This window comes from Panulirus ornatus, chromosome 12 (assembly GCF_036320965.1).
Source record: "Panulirus ornatus isolate Po-2019 chromosome 12, ASM3632096v1, whole genome shotgun sequence".
In the NCBI taxonomy this organism is placed as follows: Eukaryota; Metazoa; Arthropoda; class Malacostraca; order Decapoda; family Palinuridae; genus Panulirus; species Panulirus ornatus.
The window spans coordinates 15,102,258-15,125,806 of NC_092235.1; the positions used below are offsets into that span (position 1 = coordinate 15,102,258).

The 23,549-nt window shown below is 48.5% G+C and overlaps 1 protein-coding gene across 13 annotated transcripts in view; it reads right to left on the reverse strand.

Annotated features, from left to right (window-relative positions):
* LOC139751795 (uncharacterized) overlaps window positions 1-23,549 on the reverse strand; it is a 1,071,207-nt gene that overhangs the window by 112,989 nt on the left and 934,669 nt on the right. For 5 of the 13 annotated variants that reach the window (XM_071667334.1, XM_071667336.1, XM_071667335.1 and 2 more), the window contains one exon: window positions 11,207-11,404. The exons of 5 other annotated variants lie outside the window; for them this stretch is intronic. The gene's annotated coding sequence lies outside the window, so the exon portion shown is untranslated. Of the gene's footprint in view, window positions 1-1,582; window positions 1,781-11,206; window positions 11,405-22,220; window positions 22,299-23,549 lie in introns of those variants that run through there. 3 more of the 13 variants (XM_071667332.1, XM_071667343.1, XM_071667337.1) reach the window with 2 other exon arrangements.

Sequence of the window (23,549 nt, forward strand, 5' to 3'; positions counted from 1 at the left end):
AGGCGTGGGCTATGGATAGAGTTGTGCGCAGGAGGGTGGATGCGCTGGAAATGAGATGTATGAGGACAATATGTGGTGTGAGGTGGTTTGATCGAGTAAGTAATGTAAGGGTATGAGAGATGTGTGGAAATAAAAAGAGTGTGGTTGAGAGAGAAGAGGGTGTTTTGAAATGGTTTGGTCACATGGAGAGAATGAGTGAGGAAAGATTGACCAAGAGGATATATGTATCGGAGGTGGAGGGAACGAGGAGAAGTGGGAGACCAAATTGGAGGTGGAAAGATGGAGTGAAAAAGATTTTAAGTGATCGGGGCCTGAGCATGCAGGAGGGTGAAAGGCGTGCAAGGAATAGAGTGAATTGGAACGATGTGGTATACCGGGGTCGACGTGCTGTCAATGGATTGAAGCAGGGCATGTGAAGCGTCTGGGGTAAACCATGGAAAGTTGTGTGGGGCCTGGATGTGGAAAGGGAGCTGTGGTTTCAGTGCATTATTACATGACAGCTAGAGACTGAGTGTGAACGAATGGGGCCTTTGTTGTCTTTTCCTAGCGCTACCTCGCACACATGAGGGGGGAGGGGGTTGTTATTCCATGTGTGGCGAGGTGGCGATGGGAATAAAGAAAGGCAGACTATATGAATTATGTACATGTGTATATATGTATATGTATGTGTGTGTATATATATGTGTACATTGAGATGTATAGTTATGTATATTTGCGTGTGTGGACGTGTGTGTATATACATGTGTATATGGGTGGGTTGAGCCATTCTTTCGTCTGTTTCCTTGCGCTACCTCGCTAACGCTGGAGACAGCGACAAAGCAAAATAAATATATATATATAAATATATATATATATATATATATATATATATATATATATATATATATATATATATATATATATATATTCACACTAGCCAGAGGGAGGTACCTTATATATCGACCAGCTGCGAGGGGGAGGATGAACAGCTGGGATGCTCTTAAATACCCTTAAAATGTTGTAATACAGAAACTATTACATGATTTTCTAGTCTTTTTCTTTCTAAGCTACAGTGTGTGTATGTGTGTGTGTGTGTGGTGAGAGAGAGAGAGAGAGAGAGAGAGAGAGAGAGAGAGAGAGAGAGAGAGAGAGAGAGAGAGAGAGAGAGAGAGAGAGAGAGAGAGAGAGAGAGAGAGAGAGAGAGAGAGTTTGTTTACATACACATCACTGGGTCGATGAACGGAACCATTTCCACCCCCAGAGAGCCATAACCAACAAGCCATACATACATATAGCAACATTTACCTCTCGTGTAAATATATATACAAAACGAAGGTACATTCAAACTCTACCAAATTTCCCTCGCCATCTGGCACACGGTTTATATCCTACACTCACAAAGTCTTCCTGTATACTCGGCTGGCTGGAAACTAACTTGAAATCTAGAATATTACGATATTCTCAATCAGCCACGGCATACATTAACCCCAGTATACATGAGTATCAAAATCTAGTATATTACAGTCCTTCCAATTAGCCACAGTATACATAATACCTGTATATTCTAACCTACAATATTGGCCACAGTGCAACGTACACTCACCAGACACACCAGCGAGGGGTCTTGTCTTCAAACTGATGGCCTGACGACGTACCTCTCCCATCAACTTGACGGAACAGAGCAAGCGATGGAAAGGACTGGACTGATCAGATGATGGAACGCGGGAACGTGAGGAGGACCATCTCACACGGCGGGTGTGGGTGGATCACCGGGATGACGGCATGGCTCTTATTGACGTCACCTGTCAATAACAGAAATGTGCTGTTCAAACATCTTGATACTATGTACGACTAGCATGTGTGTGTGTGTGTGTGTGTGTGTGTGTGTGTGTGTGTGTGTGTGTGTGAGGGGCAGGAGGGCGGGAGGACACAGTTCGTTCTCTTATATTCACAAAGTTCAGATGGCTCACAGTGACGCCAGAGTGACCACCTCTGCCACGTATGTTACCTGCACACAGCAATGCAGTGTGGAACGAGAGTGCTTCCTGGACGTGTTTAATGAGGATGTGCTAAAGTTACCCTTGAGTGCGGTGGTACGAGCCTTGAGCACGATGGTACGAGCCTTGAGTACGATGGTACGAGCCTTGAGCATGATGGTACGAGCCTTGAGCACGATGGTACGAGCCTTGAGCACGACGGTACGAGCCTTGAGCACGATGGTACGAGCCTTGAGCACGATGGTACGAGCATTGAGCACGATGGTAAGAGCCTTGAGCACGATGGTACGAGCCTTGAGCACGACGGTACGAGCCTTGAGCACGATGGTTCGAGCCTTGAGCACGACAGTGCGAGCCTTGAGCACACGACGGTACGAGCCTTGAGCACGATGGTACGAGCCTTGAGCACGACGGTACGAGCCTTGAGCACACGACGGTACGAGCCTTGAGCACGATGGTTCGAGCCTTGAGCACGACAGTGCGAGCCTTGAGCACGATGGTACGAGCCTTAAGCACGACGGCACGAGCCTTGAGCACGATGGTTCGAGCCTTGAGCACGACAGTGCGAGACTTGAGCACGATGGCACGAGCCTTGAGCACGATGGTACGAGCCTTGAGCATGACAGTGCGAGCCTTGAGCACGATGGTACGAGCCTTGAGCACGACGGTACGAGCCTTGAGCACGATGGTACGAGCCTTGAGCACGATGGTACGAGCCTTGAGCACGACGGTACGGGCCTTGAGCACGACGGTACGGGCCTTGAGCACGATGGCACGAGCCTTGAGCACGATGGTACGAGCCTTGAGCACGACGGTACGGGCCTTGAGCACGATGGCACGAGCCTTGAGCACGATGGTACGAGCCTTGAGCACGATGGCACGAGCCTTGAGCACGATGGTACGAGCCTTGAGCACGACGGTACGGGCTTCGAGGACGATGGTACGAGCCTTGAGCACGACAGTGCGAGCCTTGAGCACGATGGTACGAGCCTTGAGCACGATGGTACGAGCCTTGAGCACGATGGCACGAGCCTTGAGCACGATGGTACGAGCCTTGAGCACGACGGTACGGGCCTTGAGCACGATGGCACGAGCCTTGAGCACGTTGGTACGAGCCTTGAGTACGACGGTACGAGCCTTGAGCACGATGGCACGATGGTATGAGCCTTGAGCACGACGTTACGGGCCTTGAGCACGATGGCACGAGCCTTGAGCACGATGGCACGAGCCTTGAGCACGATGGCACGAGCCTTAAGCACGATGGCACGAGCCTTGAGCACGATGGCACGAGCCTTAAGCACGATGGCACGAGCCTTGAGTACGATGGCACGAGCCTTGGGCACGACGGCACTACCCTTGAGTACAGCGGTACGAGCCTTGAGTACGACAGTACGACCCCTGAGAACGACGGTATGACGGCCTGGCCTTTGACCTAACCCTTGAGGATCATGTTAAAAGCCATGCCATCATACCCAAGGGTCGTACTCTCGTGTTCAAGGGCCGTACCGTCGCACTTAAGAGCTGGATCGTTGCGATCATAGTATTAATCACACATGAATAATACTCTTGTTCACGTCTACACATGAAGGTACAGGTAAGATTAATAGTTACAAAGTGATCAACAAATTACAGAAAAAAAAACCAACTGTAACCAGCACCAGTTAATCGGCCGGAAAATACTAAAGGAACGAAGAACATAAGGTATTAAGAACACGTCAGCCGCGTCTAAAGCCAAGAGAACGGGAAACGCCAGCACTGAGGCCGACCCATATCATGAAGGCTTGGCCTCCATGCGGACCGGGACCGGAGCATGTGGAGAGTGTAGTGAGGAACGAAACGTTGTATCTAAGGGGCAGTGATCAGTCTGGACTAAAGGAACTGAAATAATACATTAAAATATATCTTCCTCAAAGGGAGACGTCCAAAAATATTCTTAGGCGAACAGTGTCTGACTATCTTCCAAATATCGCAAAGGGTGGAGCAACCTCATGCCGGACAGAAGGTTTAGTCAACCATCTCCATGTCACGGGTAAATATGTCATTCAGTAATTGGGGAGAAACTGGAGGGCACGGGCCTTGAGCACGACGGTGTGAGCCCTGAGTACGACAGTACGAGCCTTGAGCTGGGTGTGGACATAGCAGCAGATGGAAGTATGGGAGGTGAAGCGAGTTACAGGGAAGATGGGGAGCTAAAGTCCTTGCTGCACTGAGGTGTGGAGGGAGAAGCCACTGTCTGTGGGAGGCACAAATGGGTATGTTTGACGGTATAGTGCTCCCGACGATGATGTGAGGATGCGAGTCTTGGGTCTCGAACGCAAAGGAAGGGAAGGGAGTGGACGTGTTGGTAATGGAACAGCTGAGGTGGGGAGGGATGACTGTGTGAGAGAGATCTGTTGAATTGAGGAGTCTGATTGTGATGGCCGACCATGGAGAGATGAAATGATCCGAAAACATGGAAAGGATTGAGTGAAGAGAGACTGACAAAGACGACCTCTGTATCAAACGTGGAGATAACATTGAAGAAGGAAAACATTGACGAAGAAATGAAAGGACTGGGTGAAAGAGCCCCTAGGGTATCGGGGACTGAACATTCAGAAGGACTAGTGGCGTGCATTAGACAAAATTCAGAGATGCGGTATATGGGGGGCGCCGTGCTGTCAATGGACTGACCGGTAGACTCTGGTTTCGGTACATCATACATGACAGATAGAGAGCGACTGTGGGCAAATAAGGCTAGTATTCGGTATAGACAATGTAAACAACCATCTGCGAATATAAACACACATTGTACTGTGAACCACCAAAAAGTTTTCTTCTTCGTAAACAAACATAAACCGACAATGGGCTTCTTGAACACTCTCCAACACTACGACTTCTCAAAGTACACACTGAGGAGGGTGCGAACCATCAGGCATATCTGTTTACATTCCATTCGACGCCAGACCCGCTAGCACATCCCCTCCACTACCGCCCTGTTCAGTCACGGGATTTCGGAGGAGCGACAGTGTTCGGCACTGTGCATCTGGTAAGGGCGTCCTCATTCAGCACTCCAGTCCCGATTGTGGAGGGGTTGTGAGGCGTGGCGGAGACGCCAGGCTTCTGTTCTTTGTCGGTGTGTGTGTCGCAGGCAAACACCTCAGGTGGAGAGATCGGGAGGCGAGTGTTGGAGAGTGTTTGTGTAATGTGATTGCTATTTGTGTACCACATGGCGATAGCTTTACAATCCTGTATCCCAGGATCATATATATATATATATATATATATATATATATATATATATATATATATATATATATATATATATATATATATATATATATATATATATATTTTTTTTTTTTTTTTTTTTATACTTTGTCGCTGTCTCCCGCGTTTGCGAGGTAGCGCAAGGAAACAGACGAAAGAAATGGCCCAACCCCCCCCCCCATACACATGTACATACACACGTCCACACACGCAAATATACATACCTACACAGCTTTCCATGGTTTACCCCAGACGCTTCACATGCCTTGATTCAATCCACTGACAGCACGTCAACCCCTGTATACCACATCGCTCCAATTCACTCTATTCCTTGCCCTCCTTTCACCCTCCTGCATGTTCAGGCCCCGATCACACAAAATCTTTTTCACTCCATCTTTCCACCTCCAATTTGGTCTCCCTCTTCTCCTCGTTCCCTCCACCTCCGACACATATATCCTCTTGGTCAATCTCTCCTCACTCATTCTCTCCATGTGCCCAAACCATTTCAAAACACCCTCTTCTGCTCTCTCAACCACGCTCTTTTTATTTCCACACATCTCTCTTACCCTTACGTTACTTACTCGATCAAACCACCTCACACCACACATTGTCCTCAAACATCTCATTTCCAGCACATCCATCCTCCTGCGCACAACTCTATCCATAGCCCACGCCTCGCAACCATACAACATTGTTGGAACCACTATTCCCTCAAACATACCCATTTTTGCTTTCCGAGATAATGTTCTCGACTTCCACACATTTTTCAAGGCTCCCAAAATTTTCGCCCCCTCCCCCACCCTATGATCCACTTCCGCTTCCATGGTTCCATCCGCTGACAGATCCACTCCCAGATATCTAAAACACTTCACTTCCTCCAGTTTTTCTCCATTCAAACTCACCTCCCAATTGACTTGACCCTCAACCCTACTGTACCTAATAACCTTGCTCTTATTCACATTTACTCTTAACTTTCTTCTTCCACACACTTTACCAAACTCAGTCACCAGCTTCTGCAGTTTCTCACATGAATCAGCCACCAGCGCTGTATCATCAGCGAACAACAACTGACTCACTTCCCAAGCTCTCTCATCCCCAACAGACTTCATACTTGCCCCTCTTTCCAGGACTCTTGCATTTACCTCCCTAACAACCCCATCCATAAACAAATTAAACAACCATGGAGACATCACACACCCCTGCCGCAAACCTACATTCACTGAGAACCAATCACTTTCCTCTCTTCCTACACGTACACATGCCTTACATCCTCGATAAAAACTTTTCACTGCTTCTAACAACTTGCCTCCCACACCATATATTCTTAATACCTTCCACAGAGCATCTCTATCAACTCTATCATATGCCTTCTCCAGATCCATAAATGCTACATACAAATCCATTTGCTTTTCTAAGTATTTCTCACATACATTCTTCAAAGCAAACACCTGATCCACACATCCTCTACCACTTCTGAAACCGCACTGCTCTTCCCCAATCTGATGCTCTGTACATGCCTTCACCCTCTCAATCAATACCCTCCCATATAATTTACCAGGAATACTCAACAAACTTATACCTCTGTAATTTGAGCACTCACTCTTATCCCCTTTGCCTTTGTACAATGGCACTATGCACGCATTCCGCCAATCCTCAGGCACCTCACCATGAGTCATACATACATTAAATAACCTTACCAACCAGTCAACAATACAGTCACCCCCTTTTTTAATAAATTCCACTGCAATACCATCCAAACCTGCTGCCTTGCCGGCTTTCATCTTCCGCAAAGCTTTTACTACCTCTTCTCTGTTTACCAAATCATTTTCCCTAACCCTCTCACTTTGCACACCACCTCGACCCAAACACCCTATATCTGCCACTCTGTCATCAGACACATTCAACAAACCTTCAAAATACTCATTCCATCTCCTTCTCACATCACCACTACTTGTTATCACCTCCCCATTTACGCCCTTCACTGAAGTTCCCATTTGCTCCCTTGTCTTACGCACCCTATTTACCTCCTTCCAGAACATCTTTTTATTCTCCCTAAAATTTACTGATAGTCTCTCACCCCAACTCTCATTTGCCCTTTTTTTCACCTCTTGCACCTTTCTCTTGACCTCCTGTCTCTTTCTTTTATACTTCTCCCACTCAATTGCATTTTTTCCCTGCAAAAATCGTCCAAATGCCTCTCTCTTCTCTTTCACTAATACTCTTACTTCTTCATCCCACCACTCACTACCCTTTCTAAACAGCCCACCTCCCACTCTTCTCATGCCACAAGCATCTTTTGCGCAATCCATCACTGATTCCCTAAATACATCCCATTCCTCCCCCACTCCCCTTACTTCCATTGTTCTCACCTTTTTCCATTCTGTACACAGTCTCTCCTGATACTTCCTCACACAGGTCTCCTTCCCAAGCTCACTTACTCTCACCACCTTCTTCACCCCAACATTCACTCTTCTTTTCTGAAAACCCATACTAATCTTCACCTTAGCCTCCACAAGATAATGATCAGACATCCCTCCAGTTGCACCTCTCAGCACATTGACATCCAAAAGTCTCTCTTTCGCACGCCTGTCAATTAACACGTAATCCAATAACGCTCTCTGGCCATCTCTCCTACTTACATAAGTATACTTATGTATATCTCGCTTTTTAAACCAGGTATTCCCAATCATCAGTCCTTTTTCAGCACATAAATCTACAAGCTCTTCACCATTTCCATTTACAACACTGAACACCCCATGCATACCAATTATTCCCTCAACTGCCACATTACTCACCTTTGCATTCAAATCACCCATCACTATAACCCGGTCTCGTGCATCAAAACCGCTAACACACTCATTTAGCTGCTCCCAAAACACTTGCCTCTCATGATCTTTCTTCTCATGCCCAGGTGCATATGCACCAATAATCACCCACCTCTCTCCATCAACTTTCAATTTTACCCATATTAATCGAGAATTTACTTTCTTACATTCTATCACATACTCCCACAACTCCTGTTTCAGGAGTATTGCTACTCCTTCCCTTGCTCTTGTCCTCTCACTAACCCCTGACTTCACTCCCCAGACATTTCCAAACCACTCTTCCCCTTTACCCTTGAGCTTCGTTTCACTCAGAGCCAAAACATCCAGGTTCCTTTCCTCAAACATACTACCTATCTCTCCTTTTTTCACATCTTGGTTACATCCACACACATTTAGGCACCCCACTCTGAGCCTTCGAGGAGGATGAGCACTCCCCGCGTGACTCCTTCTTCTGTTTCCCATTTTAGAAAGTTAATACAAGGAGGGGAGGATTTCCGGCCCCCCGCTCCCGTCCCCTCTAGTCGCTTTCTACGACACGCGAGGAATACGTGGGAAGTATTCTTTCACCCCTATCCCCAGGGATAATATACATATATATATACATACACACACACACACACACACACACACACACACACGCACACACACACACACACACACACATACATATATATACATATGAAAAATGTAAGAAACAATTTAGAAAACAAAACTTTTAGCTTGAAATGAATGAAAAAATGAACGTCACATAATGGTTCAACCTCTGGCTATGAAAAAGGAAATGTACAATTTATTCACACAAACGCAATAGCAGTTCTCATCAATTTCTACCACTAAAATCAATAAGCTTCAATATATATATATATTATATATAAAAAAATATATATATATGATATAATATATATATATAATATATTATATATCATTCGAGGATGTAAGGCACGTGTACGTGTAGGAAGATAAGGAAAATTGGGATTGGCTCTCAGTGAATTTAGGTTTGCGGAGGGGTGTGTGAAGTCCTCCCATGATTTTTAATTTGTTTATGGATGGGGGTTTTTTAGGGAGGAGAATGCAAGAGTTTGGAAAAGAGGGCAAGTATGCAGTCTGTTGTGATAGAGAGAGCTTGGGAAGTGAGCAGTTGTTTGTTATCGCTGATGATACAAGCGCTGGTGGCTGATTTCATGTGAGAAACTGCAGAAGCTGGTGACTTAGTTTGGAAAAAGTGAGAGAACGAAAAAAGTTAAATAGTGAAATGGAAGAAGAGCAAGGGATTATCAGTACAGTAGGGTTGAGGGTCAAGTCCAATTGGGAGGTAATTTTGAATGGAGAAAAACTGGATGAAAGTTTAAAGTGTTTTAGATATCTGGGAGTGGATCTGGCAGCGGATGGAACCATGGAAGCGGAAGTGAATCATAGGGTGGGGGATGGGGCGAAAGTTCTGGGAGCCTTGAAGAATGTATGGAAGTCGAAATCATTATCTCGGAAAGCAAAAATTGCTATGTTTTGAAGGATAGTGGTACAACCATGTGTATGGGTTGCGATCGTGGGTCTATGGATAGATTTTGTGCGCAGGAGGGTGGATGCCGCTGGAATGAGATTATGGAACAATATGTGTGTGAGTTGGGTTTGATCGAGTAATGTAATGTAAGGTTATATGAGATTTGTGGAAATAAAAAGAGTGTGTTGAGAGAGAATAAAGGGGGGTGTTTTGAAATGTTTGTTGGTCCACATGAGAGAATGAGTGAGTGAAAGATTGACTCAAGAGAATATATGTATCGGATGTGGAGGGAACGAGGAGAAGTGGGGGGACCAAATTTTGGGGGTGGAAGATGGAGTTGAAAAAAGATTTTGAGTGATCGGGCCTGAGCATGCAGGAGGGTGAAAGTGCGTGCAATAATAGATTGAATTGAACGATGTGGTATAATCCGGGGTCGACGTGCGTGTCAATGGATTGAAGCAAGGGCATGTGAAGCGTCGTGTCTTGGGGTAAACCATAGGAAAGTTGTGTGGGGGCCGGATGTGGAAAGGGAGCTGTGGTTTCAGAGGCTATAATTACATGACAGCCTAGAGACTGATTGTGAGCGAATGGGGCCCTTTGTTTGTCTTTTCCTACGCTAAACGCTACCTCGCACACATGGAGGGGGAGGGGTTGTTATTCCATGTGAGGCGAGGTGGCGATGGGAATAAAGAAAGGGGAGACTAATATGAATTATGTACATGTGTATATATGTATATGTATGTGTGTGTATATATATGTGTACATTGAGATGTATAGTTATGTATATTTGCGTGTGTGGACGTGTGTGTATATACATGTGTATATGGGTGGGTTGAGCCATTCTTTCGTCTGTTTCCTTGCGCTACCTCGCTAACGCTGGAGACAGCGACAAAGCAAAATAAATATATATATATAAATATATATATATATATATATATATATATATATATATATATATATATATATATATATATATATATATTCACACTAGCCAGAGGGAGGTACCTTATATATCGACCAGCTGCGAGGGGGAGGATGAACAGCTGGGATGCTCTTAAATACCCTTAAAATGTTGTAATACAGAAACTATTACATGATTTTCTAGTCTTTTTCTTTCTAAGCTACAGTGTGTGTATGTGTGTGTGTGTGTGGTGAGAGAGAGAGAGAGAGAGAGAGAGAGAGAGAGAGAGAGAGAGAGAGAGAGAGAGAGAGAGAGAGAGAGAGAGAGAGAGAGAGAGAGAGAGAGAGAGAGAGAGAGAGAGAGAGTTTGTTTACATACACATCATTGGGTCGATGAACGGAACCATTTCCACCCCCAGAGAGCCATAACCAACAAGCCATACATACATATAGCAACATTTACCTCTCGTGTAAATATATATACAAAACGAAGGTACATTCAAACTCTACCAAATTTCCCTCGCCATCTGGCACACGGTTTATATCCTACACTCACAAAGTCTTCCTGTATACTCGGCTGGCTGGAAACTAACTTGAAATCTAGAATATTACGATATTCTCAATCAGCCACGGTATACATTAACCCCAGTATACATGAGTATCAAAATCTAGTATATTACAGTCCTTCCAATTAGCCACAGTATACATAATACCTGTATATTCTAACCTACAATATTGGCCACAGTGCAACGTACACTCACCAGACACACCAGCGAGGGGTCTTCTCTTCAACTGATGGCCTGACGACGTACCTCTCCCATCAACTTGACGGAACAGAGCAAGCGATGGAACGGACTGGACTGATCAGATGATGGAACGCGGGAACGTGAGGAGGACCATCTCACACGGCGGGTGTGGGTGGATCACCGGGATGACGGCATGGCTCTTATTGACGTCACCTGTCAATAACAGAAATGTGCTGTTCAAACATCTTGATACTATGTACGACTAGCATGTGTGTGTGTGTGTGTGTGTGTGTGTGTGTGTGTGTGTGTGTGTGTGTGTGAGGGGCAGGAGGGCGGGAGGACACAGTTCGTTCTCTTATATTCACAAAGTTCAGATGGCTCACAGTGACGTCAGAGTGACCACCTCTGCCACGTATGTTACCTGCACACAGCAATGCAGTGTGGAACGAGAGTGCTTCCTGGACGTGTTTAATGAGGATGTGCTAAAGTTACCCTTGAGTGCGGTGGTACGAGCCTTGAGCACGATGGTACGAGCCTTGAGTACGATGGTACGAGCCTTGAGCATGATGGTACGAGCCTTGAGCACGATGGTACGAGCCTTGAGCACGACGGTACGAGCCTTGAGCACGATGGTACGAGCCTTGAGCACGATGGTACGAGCATTGAGCACGATGGTAAGAGCCTTGAGCACGATGGTACGAGCCTTGAGCACGACGGTACGAGCCTTGAGCACGATGGTTCGAGCCTTGAGCACGACAGTGCGAGCCTTGAGCACACGACGGTACGAGCCTTGAGCACGATGGTACGAGCCTTGAGCACGACGGTACGAGCCTTGAGCACACGACGGTACGAGCCTTGAGCACGATGGTTCGAGCCTTGAGCACGACAGTGCGAGCCTTGAGCACGATGGTACGAGCCTTAAGCACGACGGCACGAGCCTTGAGCACGATGGTTCGAGCCTTGAGCACGACAGTGCGAGACTTGAGCACGATGGCACGAGCCTTGAGCACGATGGTACGAGCCTTGAGCATGACAGTGCGAGCCTTGAGCACGATGGTACGAGCCTTGAGCACGACGGTACGAGCCTTGAGCACGATGGTACGAGCCTTGAGCACGATGGTACGAGCCTTGAGCACGACGGTACGGGCCTTGAGCACGACGGTACGGGCCTTGAGCACGATGGCACGAGCCTTGAGCACGATGGTACGAGCCTTGAGCACGACGGTACGGGCCTTGAGCACGATGGCACGAGCCTTGAGCACGATGGTACGAGCCTTGAGCACGATGGCACGAGCCTTGAGCACGATGGTACGAGCCTTGAGCACGACGGTACGGGCTTCGAGGACGATGGTACGAGCCTTGAGCACGACAGTGCGAGCCTTGAGCACGATGGTACGAGCCTTGAGCACGATGGTACGAGCCTTGAGCACGATGGCACGAGCCTTGAGCACGATGGTACGAGCCTTGAGCACGACGGTACGGGCCTTGAGCACGATGGCACGAGCCTTGAGCACGTTGGTACGAGCCTTGAGTACGACGGTACGAGCCTTGAGCACGATGGCACGATGGTATGAGCCTTGAGCACGACGTTACGGGCCTTGAGCACGATGGCACGAGCCTTGAGCACGATGGCAGGAGCCTTGAGCACGATGGCACGAGCCTTAAGCACGATGGCACGAGCCTTGAGCACGATGGCACAAGCCTTAAGCACGATGGCACGAGCCTTGAGTACGATGGCACGAGCCTTGGGCACGACGGCACTACCCTTGAGTACAGCGGTACGAGCCTTGAGTACGACAGTACGACCCCTGAGAACGACGGTATGACGGCCTGGCCTTTGACCTAACCCTTGAGGATCATGTTAAAAGCCATGCCATCATACCCAAGGGTCGTACTCTCGTGTTCAAGGGCCGTACCGTCGCACTTAAGAGCTGGATCGTTGCGATCATAGTATTAATCACACATGAATAATACTCTTGTTCACGTCTACACATGAAGGTACAGGTAAGATTAATAGTTACAAAGTGATCAACAAATTACAGAAAAAAAAAAACTGTAACCAGCACGAGTTAATCGGCCGGAAAATACTAAAGGAACGAAGAACGTAAGGTATTAGGAACACGTCAGCCGCGTCTAAAGCGAAGAGAACGGGAAACGCCAGCACTGAGGCCGACCCATATCATGAAGGCTTGGCCTCCATGGGGACCGGGACCGGAGCATGTGGAGAGTGTAGTGAGGAACGAAACGTAGTATCTAAGAGGCAGTGATCAGTCTGGACTAAAGGAACTGAAATAATACATTAAAATATATCTTCCTCAAAGGGAGACGTCCAAAAATATTCTTAGGCGAACAGTGTCTGACTATCTTCCAAATATCGCAAAGGGTGGAGCAACCTCATGCCGGACAGAAGGTTCAGTCAACCATCTCCATGTCACGGGTAAATATGTCATTCAGTAATTGGGGAGAAACTGGAGGGCACGGGCCTTGAGCACGACGGTATAAACCTTGAGCACGACGGTGTGAGCCCTGAGTACGACAGTACGAGCCTTGAGCTGGGTGTGGACATAGCAGCAGATGGAAGTATGGGAGGTGAAGCGAGTTACAGGGAAGATGGGGAGCTAAAGTCCTTGCTGCACTGAGGTGTGGAGGGAGAAGCCACTGTCTGTGGGAGGCAAAATGGGTATGTTTGACGGTATAGTGCTCCCGACGATGATGTGAGGATGCGAGTCTTGGGTCTCGAACACAATGGAAGGGAAGGGAGTGGACGTGTTGGTAATGGAACAGCTGAGGCGGGGAGGGATGACTGTGTGAGAGAGATCTGTTGGAATGAGGAGAGTCTGATTGTGATGGCCGACCATGGAGAGATGAAATGATCCGAAAATATGGAAAGGATTGAGTGAAGAGAGACTGACAAAGACGACCTCTGTATCAAACGTGGAGATAACATTGGAGAAGGAAAACATTGACGAAGAAATGAAAGGACTGGGTGAAAGAGCCCCTAGGGTATCGGGGACTGAACATTCAGAAGGACGAGTGGCGTGCATTGGACAAAATTCAGAGATGCGGTATATGGGGGGCGCCGTGCTGTCAATGGACTGACCGGTAGACTCTGGTTTCGGTACATCATACATGACAGATACAGAGCGACTGTGGGCAAATAAGGCTAGTATTCGGTATAGACAATGTAAACAACCATCTGCGAATATAAACACACATTGTACTGTGAACCACCAAAAAGTTTTCTTCTTCGTAAACAAACATAAACCGACAATGGGCTTCTTAAACACTCTCCAACACTACGACTTCTCAAAGTACACACTGAGGAGGGTGCGAACCATCAGGCATATCTGTTTACATTCCATTCGACGCCAGACCCGCTAGCACATCCCCTCCACTACCGCCCTGTTCAGTCACGGGATTTCGGAGGAGCGACAGTGTTCGGCACTGTGCATCTGGTAAGGGCGTCCTCATTCAGCACTCCAGTCTGGATTGTGGAGGGGTTGTGAGGCGTGGCGGAGACGCCAGGCTTCTGTTCTTTGTCGGTGTGTGTGTCGCAGGCAAACACCTCAGGTGGAGAGATCGGGAGGCGAGTGTTGGAGAGTGTTTGTGTAATGTGATTGCTATTTGTGTACCACATGGCGATAGCTTTACAATCCTGTATCCCAGGATCATATATATATATATATATATATATATATATATATATATATATATATATATATATATATATATATATATATATATATATACATATATATATATATATATATATATATATATATATATATATATATATATATATATATATATATACATATATATATATATATATATATATATATATATATATATATATATATATATATATATATATATATATATATATATATATATTCCTATGAGTCCATGTGGAAAATGAAATATGATAAGTTCCCAAGTGCACTTTCATGTAATAATTACATCATCAGGTGAGACACAAGAGAGAAACATAAGCCAGCTGAGATACAACGTACAGACGTAGCTTGGACACCATTTGGTAAACACGTGATTGCCCAAGACAGCATATATGTTTATATCATATTCATTTATTTTATTTATTCTATTTATTATACTTTGTCGCTGTCTCCCGCGTTAGCGAGGTAGCGCTTGGAAACAGACGAAAGAACGGCCCAACCCACCCACATACACATGTATATAAATACACATCCACACACGCACATATACATACATATACATTTCAACATATATATATATATATATATATATATATATATATATATGTTTTCATCATTGTTCATAGATACTCGAGTGTTATGTAAGATGTGCCCAGTCGTTCGCTGAGGTTGAGAACAACATATCTAGACGTACACCTCGCCTGGCTCCCAGGCTTACGAACACTCTGCTCCACATTGTCTTCCACCTGACTGGTCTCCAGTTCCACTACATCTCCTTTGCACGGGCGTACAGCACGACGGTACGGCCCTGGACCACGACGGTACGGCCCTGTAGCACGACGGTGCAGCCCTGGACCACAACGGTACGGCCCTGGACCACAACGGTGCAGCCCTGGACCACAACGGTACGGCCCTGGACCACAACGGTACGGGCCTGGAGCACGACGGTACAGCCCTGGATCACGACGGTACGGCCCTGGACCACAACGGTACGGCCCTGGACCACAACGGTACGGCCCTGGACCACAACGGTACGGCCCTGGAGCACGCCGGTGCAACCCTGGAGCACGACGGTGCAGCCCTGGAGCACGACGGTGCGGCCCTGGAGCACGACGGTGCAGGCCTGGAGCACGACGGTACGGTCCTGGATCACGACGGTACGGCCCTGGATCACGACGGTACGGCCCTGGATCACGACGGTACGGTCCTGGAGCACGACGGTGCGGCCCTGTATCACGACGGTACGGCACTTGAGCACGACGGTACGGCCCTGGAGCACGACGGTACGGCCCTGGATCACGACGGTGCAGCCCTGGAGCACGACGGTACGGCCCTGGATCACGACGGTACAGCCCTGGATCACGACGGTACGGCCCTGGAGTACGACGGTACGGTCCTGGATCACGACGGTACGGCCCTGGAGTACGACGGTGCAGCCCTGGATCACGACGGTGCAGCCCTGGAGCACGACGGTACAGCCCTGGATCACGACGGTACGGCCCTGGATCACGACGGTACGGCCCTGGAGCACGACGGTGCAGCCCTGGAGCACGACGGTGCAGCCCTGGAGCACGACGGTACAGCCCTGGATCACGACGGTACAGCCCTGGATCACGACGGTACGGCCCTGGATCACGACGGTACGGCCCTGGATCACGACGGTACGGCCCTGGATCACGACGGTGCAGCCCTGGAGCACGACGGTACAGCCCTGGAGCACGACGGTACAGCCCTGGAGCACGACGGTACAGCCCTGGATCACGACGGTACGGTCCTGGATCACGACGGTACGGCCCTGGATCACGACGGTACAGCCCTGGATCACGACGGTACGGCCCTGGAGCACGACGGTGCGGCCCTGGATCACGACGGTGCAGCCCTGGAGCACGACGGTGCGGCCCTGGATCACGACGGTACGGCCCTGGAGCACGACGGTACAGCCCTGGATCACGACGGTACGGCCCTGGATCACGACGGTACGGCCCTGGATCACGACGGTACGGCCCTGGATCACGACGGTGCAGCCCTGGAGCACGACGGTGCGGCCCTGGATCACGACGGTACGGCCCTGGAGCACGACGGTACGGCCTTGGATCACGACGGTACGGCCCTGGATCACGACGGTGCAGCCCTGGATCACGACGGTACGGCCCTGGAGCACGACGGTACGGCCCTGGAGCACGTCAGTATGACCTTTGGATCAGTCCCGCCCCCCCCCCCCCAACTGGTCAGGTCAAAGGTCAGGTGTTCAGTACAGCAAACACGGCTTCCCACATCTGCCACCAGATGGCCTCTTCCAACAGACCATCACTGTTGACACCGTCAACAGGACAAGAGTTTTCCTCCAACCACACAACGGCCGTTGTCGCCGCCCTCTTCCAACAGCAACAGCAACTTCCAACAATTAACGTAATACAACGATCAATATTACTCGTGTGTGTGTGTGTGTGTGTGTGTGTGTGTGTGTGTGTACGTGGTCCACGCCACGACACTCGTGTGTGTGTGTGTGTACGTGGTCCACGCCACGACACTCGTGTGTGTGTGTGTGTGTGTGTGTGTGTGTGTGTGTGTGTGTGTGTGTACGTGGTCCACGCCACGACACTCGTGTGTGTGTGTGTGTGTGTGTGTACGTGGTCCACGCCACGACACTCGTGTGTGTGTGTGTGTGTGTACGTGGTCCACGCCACGACACACGTGTGTGTGTGTGTGTGTGTGTGTGTGTGTGTGTGTGTACGTGGTCCACGCCACGACACTCGTGTGTGTGTGTGTGTGTGTGTGTGTGTGTGTGTACGTGGTCCACGCCACGACACTCGTGTGTGTGTGTGTGTGTGTGTGTGTGTGTGTGTGTACGTGGTCCACGCCACGACACTTGTGTGTGTGTGTGTGTGTGTGTGTGTGTGTGTGTACGTGGTCCACGCCACGACACTCGTGTGTGTGTGTGTGTGTGTGTGTGTGTGTGTGTGTGTACGTGGTCCACGCCACGACACTCGTGTGTGTGTGTGTGTGTGTGTGTGTGTGTGTGTGTGTGTACGTGGTCCACGCCACGACACTCGTGTGTGTGTGTGTGTGTGTGTGTGTGTGTGTGTGTGTGTGTGTGTGTGTGTGTACGTGGTCCACGCCACGACACTCGTGTGTGTGTGTGTGTGTGTGTGTGTGTGTGTGTGTGTGTGTGTGTGTGTACGTGGTCCACGCCACGACACTCGTGTGTGTGTGTGTGTGTGTGTGTGTGTGTGTGTGTGTACGTGGTCCACGCCACGACACTCGTGTGTGTGTGTGTGTGTGTGTGTGTGTGTGTGTGTGTGTGTACGTGGTCCACGCCACGACACTCGTGTGTGTGTGTGTGTGTGTGCACGTGGTCCACGCCACGACACTCGTGTGTGTGTGTGTGTGTGTGTGTGTGTGTACGTGGTCCACGCCACGACACTCGTGTGTGTGTGTGTGTGTGTGTACGTGGTCCACGCCACGACACTCGTGTGTGTGTGTGTGTGTGTGTGTGTGTGTGTGTGTGTGTGTGTGTGTGTGTGTGTGTACGTGGTCCACGCCACGACACTCGTGTGTGTGTGTGTGTGTGTGTGTGTGTGTGTACGTGGTCCACGCCACGACACTCGTGTGTGTGTGTGTGTGTGTGTGTGTGTGTGTACGTGGTCCACGCCACGACACTCGTGTGTGTGTGTGTGTGTGTGTGTGTACGTGGTCCACGCCACGACACTCGTGTGTGTGTGTGTGTGTGTGTGTGTACGTGGTCCACGCCACGACACTCGTGTGTGTGTGTGTGTGTGTGTGTGTGTGTGTGTGTGTGTGTGTGTACGTGGTCCACGCCACGACACTCGTGTGTGTGTGTGTGTGTGTGTGTGTGTACGTGGTCCACGCCACGACACTCGTGTGTGTGTGTGTGTGTGTGTGTGTGTACGTGGTCCACGCCACGACACTCGTGTGTGTGTGTGTGTGTGTGTGTGTGTGTGTGTGTGTGTACGTGGTCCACGCCACGACACTCGTGTGTGTGTGTGTGTGTGTGTGTGTGTGTGTGTGTGTGTGTGTACGTGGTCCACGCCACGACACTCGTGTGTGTGTGTGTGTGTGTGTGTGTGTGTGTGTGTACGTGGTCCACGCCACGACACTCGTGTGTGTGTGTGTGTGTGTGTGTGTGTGTGTGTGTGTACGTGGTCCACGCCACGACACTCGTGTGTGTGTGTGTGTGTGTGTGTGTGTGTGTGTGTGTGTGTGTGTGTGTGTGTGTACGTGGTCCACGCCACGACACTCGTGTGTGTGTGTGTGTGTGTGTGTGTGTGTACGTGGTCCACGCCACGACACTCGTGTGTGTGTGTGTGTGTGTGTGTGTGTGTGTGTGTGTGTGTACGTGGTCCACGCCACGACACTCGTGTGTGTGTGTGTGTGTGTGTGTGTGTGTGTGTGTGTGTGTGTGTGTGTGTGTGTGTACGTGGTCCACGCCACGACACTCGTGTGTGTGTGTGTGGGTGTGTGTACGTGGTCCACGCCACGACACTCGTGTGTGTGTGTGTGGGTGTGTGTACGTGGTCCACGCCACGACACTCGTGTGTGTGTGTGTGTGTGTGTGTGTGTGTGTGTGTACGTGGTCCACGACACTGGTGGAGTAGGGTGAGTGACGACAGAGTTAGTGATGACGTAAGGAAGGTCGAACCTGGAGGCCATGCAGGACAGCCACAGACGACGTCATCAAGGAATGATATCAAACACTGGGTTGTAACACAACGACATCATAGTTGTAGAGAGGCCAGGGTGGCTCTCTCTCTCTCTCTCTCTCTCTCTCTCTCTCTCTCTCTCTCTCTCTCTCTCTCTGCTCCCCCACTAAAATCCAATTACGTGACACATGCAGCGATTGCCAGCCACACCACATGGAAGGCCACACTGAGCGACCATGATATATATCACCTCCAACCTCTCTCTCTCTCTCTCTCTCCCGCACATATGGGTCTATCCGCACGTGAATTAAGCCTTCCCCAGATCAGTCCATCTATCCCTAACACATGGCAAGCCTTCTCCCAAGGCCCCATGCCTTACCCGGACCAATCTATCTATCCCGCTCCATTCCCGGAGGCCCTAGCCTTGCCCAGATCAATCCATCTATCCCACATAAAACCCAATCCACCCTAATCCTAGCCTCACCACTTCGCTTATGAGAAAAGACGAGGAGAAATCCCATCTTATAATCCCAACAGATCTGTAGATCCTTCTGGGATCATCATTTCACGTCGTCTGGGATAACATGAGTCAAAGTCTCTGTAATGGTCGGATCATCAACAACGGAAATAAACAGGTCATCTCGTCCCCAGCCACCATCATCGTGTCCACGTGAGGACCACACAACACACATCAACATTATGATGTTCATATAAACCAAGAGTCCATTCCTCTCTTCCTTAATGTCGGCGACTCTGGTGAATAATGTAATGATAAGAATTCCTAGCTACAGGCCTCCAGCAAAACATTATTATTAATAATAATAATAATAATAATAATAATAATAATTATAATAATAATAATAATAATAATACCACAACAACATCAACTACTACTACTACTTCAAATAATAATAATAATAATAATAATAATAATAATAATAATAATAATAATAAAACGCAAATGAAATACGATAAAGAGGATAAACAATCAGTTGATATTTCTAAACTTAAATCACGTACAACTGTGGAAAATAATCATTATATTAATAATGATAAAATGAAGGGAAGTCCTGAGCCAAGCTTGAACGAAGCTGTAGGTGACCAGGTGCAGCGACCCAGCCTAGGGGAACACCTGCTCGTAGCTGCACCGTGTGGCCTCCCTCGCTCGTGGCCTGCTGGACTTAGGACAACGACTGCGAAACAAATACACTACGACGGTGTGAGTGAATGGTTCCTGGGGAAGACGGGTCTGCGGCACGGGGTGTGTGATGTCACCATGGCTGTTTAATCTGTATATGGATGGGGTGGTGAGGGAGGTGGTAGAGTGGATGCTGGGAAGATGAGGGTGGATTTTGAAGTCTGTGACGGTGGTCTGCAGAAGGCTGTAAGGTGAAGAAATTATTGTTTGATGATGACAGAATCGACTGAGAAAAGAGAAAATTAGTTTATCTGTTTGGGATAATGTGTGAAAGGAGAAAGCTGAAAGTAAATATGAGAAAAAGCAAAAGAATTAGGTTGAACAGAGGAGAAAGGGGGAACTACTGGAACCATGGGAGCTGAAGTGAGTCATAGGGTAGGGGAGGGCGTAGAGGTTGTGGACGCACTGAAGAATATGTGGAAAGGTCACAGTATGAACGGGCAAAATGAGTACACCTGGTGGTATAGTAGCCCCGACGGTGATGTGTGGACGCAAGGCGTAGGCCCTAGATGACAAGAAACTGATGAGGGTGGATGTGTGGGAATGAAACGCTTCAGGACAATATGTGGTGTGAGGTGGGTCGATCGAGTGAGAAATGATAAGGTAAGACAGAAATGTGGTAGTGAGAGGAGTGTGTACGACAGGGCAAAAAGAGGGTGTGTTGATATGGTTTACACGTATGGGGAGGATGAGTGAGGAGAGGAAGACTAACAGAATAAACATGTAGGAAATGGAGGGAACAAGTAAAAGAAAAAATCAAGGAGGAGGTGGTAGCATGGAATGAAAGAGGCTTTGAGAGTTTGGAGCCTGAACATGCAGGAAGGTGTACCGCGTGCAAGGGACCGAGTATGCTTGGGGCCAAATGGTATACAGGGAGCGACGTGCTGTCAGCAGTCTGAACCACAGCACACGAAGTGGTCACAGCAAACCATGGAAAGGTCTGTAGGGCCTGGATGTGGATAGGGAGCTGTGGTTTCGGTGCATTACACGTGACAGCTAGAGAATGGATGTGAGCGGATGTGGCCTTTTTTCGTCTGTTCCTGGTGCTACCTCGCTGATATGGGAAACGGCAAACAAGCGTGTGTGTAAATATATATATATATATATATATATATATATATATATATATATATATATATATATATATCGTGCCACTGTTGGCACGGCATGACTGACCAGCTACCGCTATAGATTTCCAATCGACTGTTGGCATAAATGAATCAAAATTCTCGTCGACTCAACAATTCATAAACAGTCAGAATTCTGAAAGTGAATCGCCCACTTAGATTCCAGGACATGAACATGGCAGACTTAAACACGCACTTAAAAGCGATAACTTTACGCAAATTGGCATCCCATTATTTCTAATGAACACCAGATATTCTATGAAGTTTATCAATACCCCATTATGAATATAAAACATACGATATTCAGTCTTATTCCTAGAAGAATGAAAAACTCAACGGCATATTTCCTAAAGAAACGCTCCAGCTTACCTCACGGAGTCGCGAACGAAGCAGATGGTCAAAATCCGGAGCGTTGGGCCTGGAGACCTCAATGCCTGGCGAACACCAGGAGGCAACTAGCTAACCAGCACAGCACCCCCACACCCCTCGTTTTCTGTCGCCGTCTCCTGGCCCCTGGGCAGGCCGAGTCACGTGAGCATGACAGAATGTCAGGGTTGAGGGAGGCTGGGCGAAATACCAGCACCGCAGCTTGGCCCTCACGTGGGGAGGGAGGCAGCACCCCTCAGATGGTCTGAGCTAACGATCCCCCGATAACGGTGCGGTCAACGAGGAACGAGTGAAGAGATTTAACGATTTTACGCCGCAGTTAAACGAGAGGATCAATACCAATGTGAACGAGAGTGTTGTTTGATATCCAAAGCATCAGGATGCCGGAGGTTTCACATTTGGGTTGACATAAACAACAAAAAATAATGTTATAATAGAAAAAAAAAAAAATAGAATGGAGATGGAAGACCTTTTGGGAAACCATATTGGTCTTCGCCACAAGGACTGGCCCAGGGTGGGAAAGGCCATGATCGGCACAACATGACATTCTTAATGGAATGTGGCAGCCGGGGGGCGGGGCCAAGCTGGACGTTCTCCCCTGGCAACAGGTGGACATGTCCGGCTATGGCAGCCTTGGGCCAAGCTGGACGTTCTCCCCTGGCAACAGGTGGACATGTCTGTCGTGTGCTACGTTTTAAGGTCGTACCGTCGTGCTTACGGGTCGTACCGTTATGCTTTATGTTGTACCGTCGTGTTCAGGGCTCATACTGTCGTGCTGTGGTCAAAGGTCGTACCGTCATGTTCAGGGCTCGTATTGTCGCGTGCTGTGTTCAAAGGTCGTACCGTCTGCCCAAGGGTCGTATCATCATGTGTCGTGTTCAAGGGTCGTAAGATCGTGCTCAAAGTTCGTACCGTCATGCTCAGGGAGGTACAACTCAACAGACACATTGTACAGCTTTTCTGCACGTAATGAACTCCGAACTGGCCTGCTGATGGGGGAGGAAGTTGTGATCTTCATAAGCAACGCAAAATATTGAGGCGAAAATACAAACAGAATTTGACCGGAGAGAGAGAGAGAGAGAGAGAGAGAGAGAGAGAGAGAGAGAGAGAGAGAGAGAGAGAGGGGGGGGGTGGGAGGGGGGGGGACAAGGAGAAAGGGCCTGGAAAGGGAGAATCAGCCGTCCTTTTCCATACGCTGAAGATTCTGGAAAAGAGCAACGTCAGGAAAGATACGTCAACCTCGTCCAGATGATCACAGTTCTGGAAATCCAGAGTTTGGAGAAAAGAAGAGTCAACTACCCCACTCCTGGT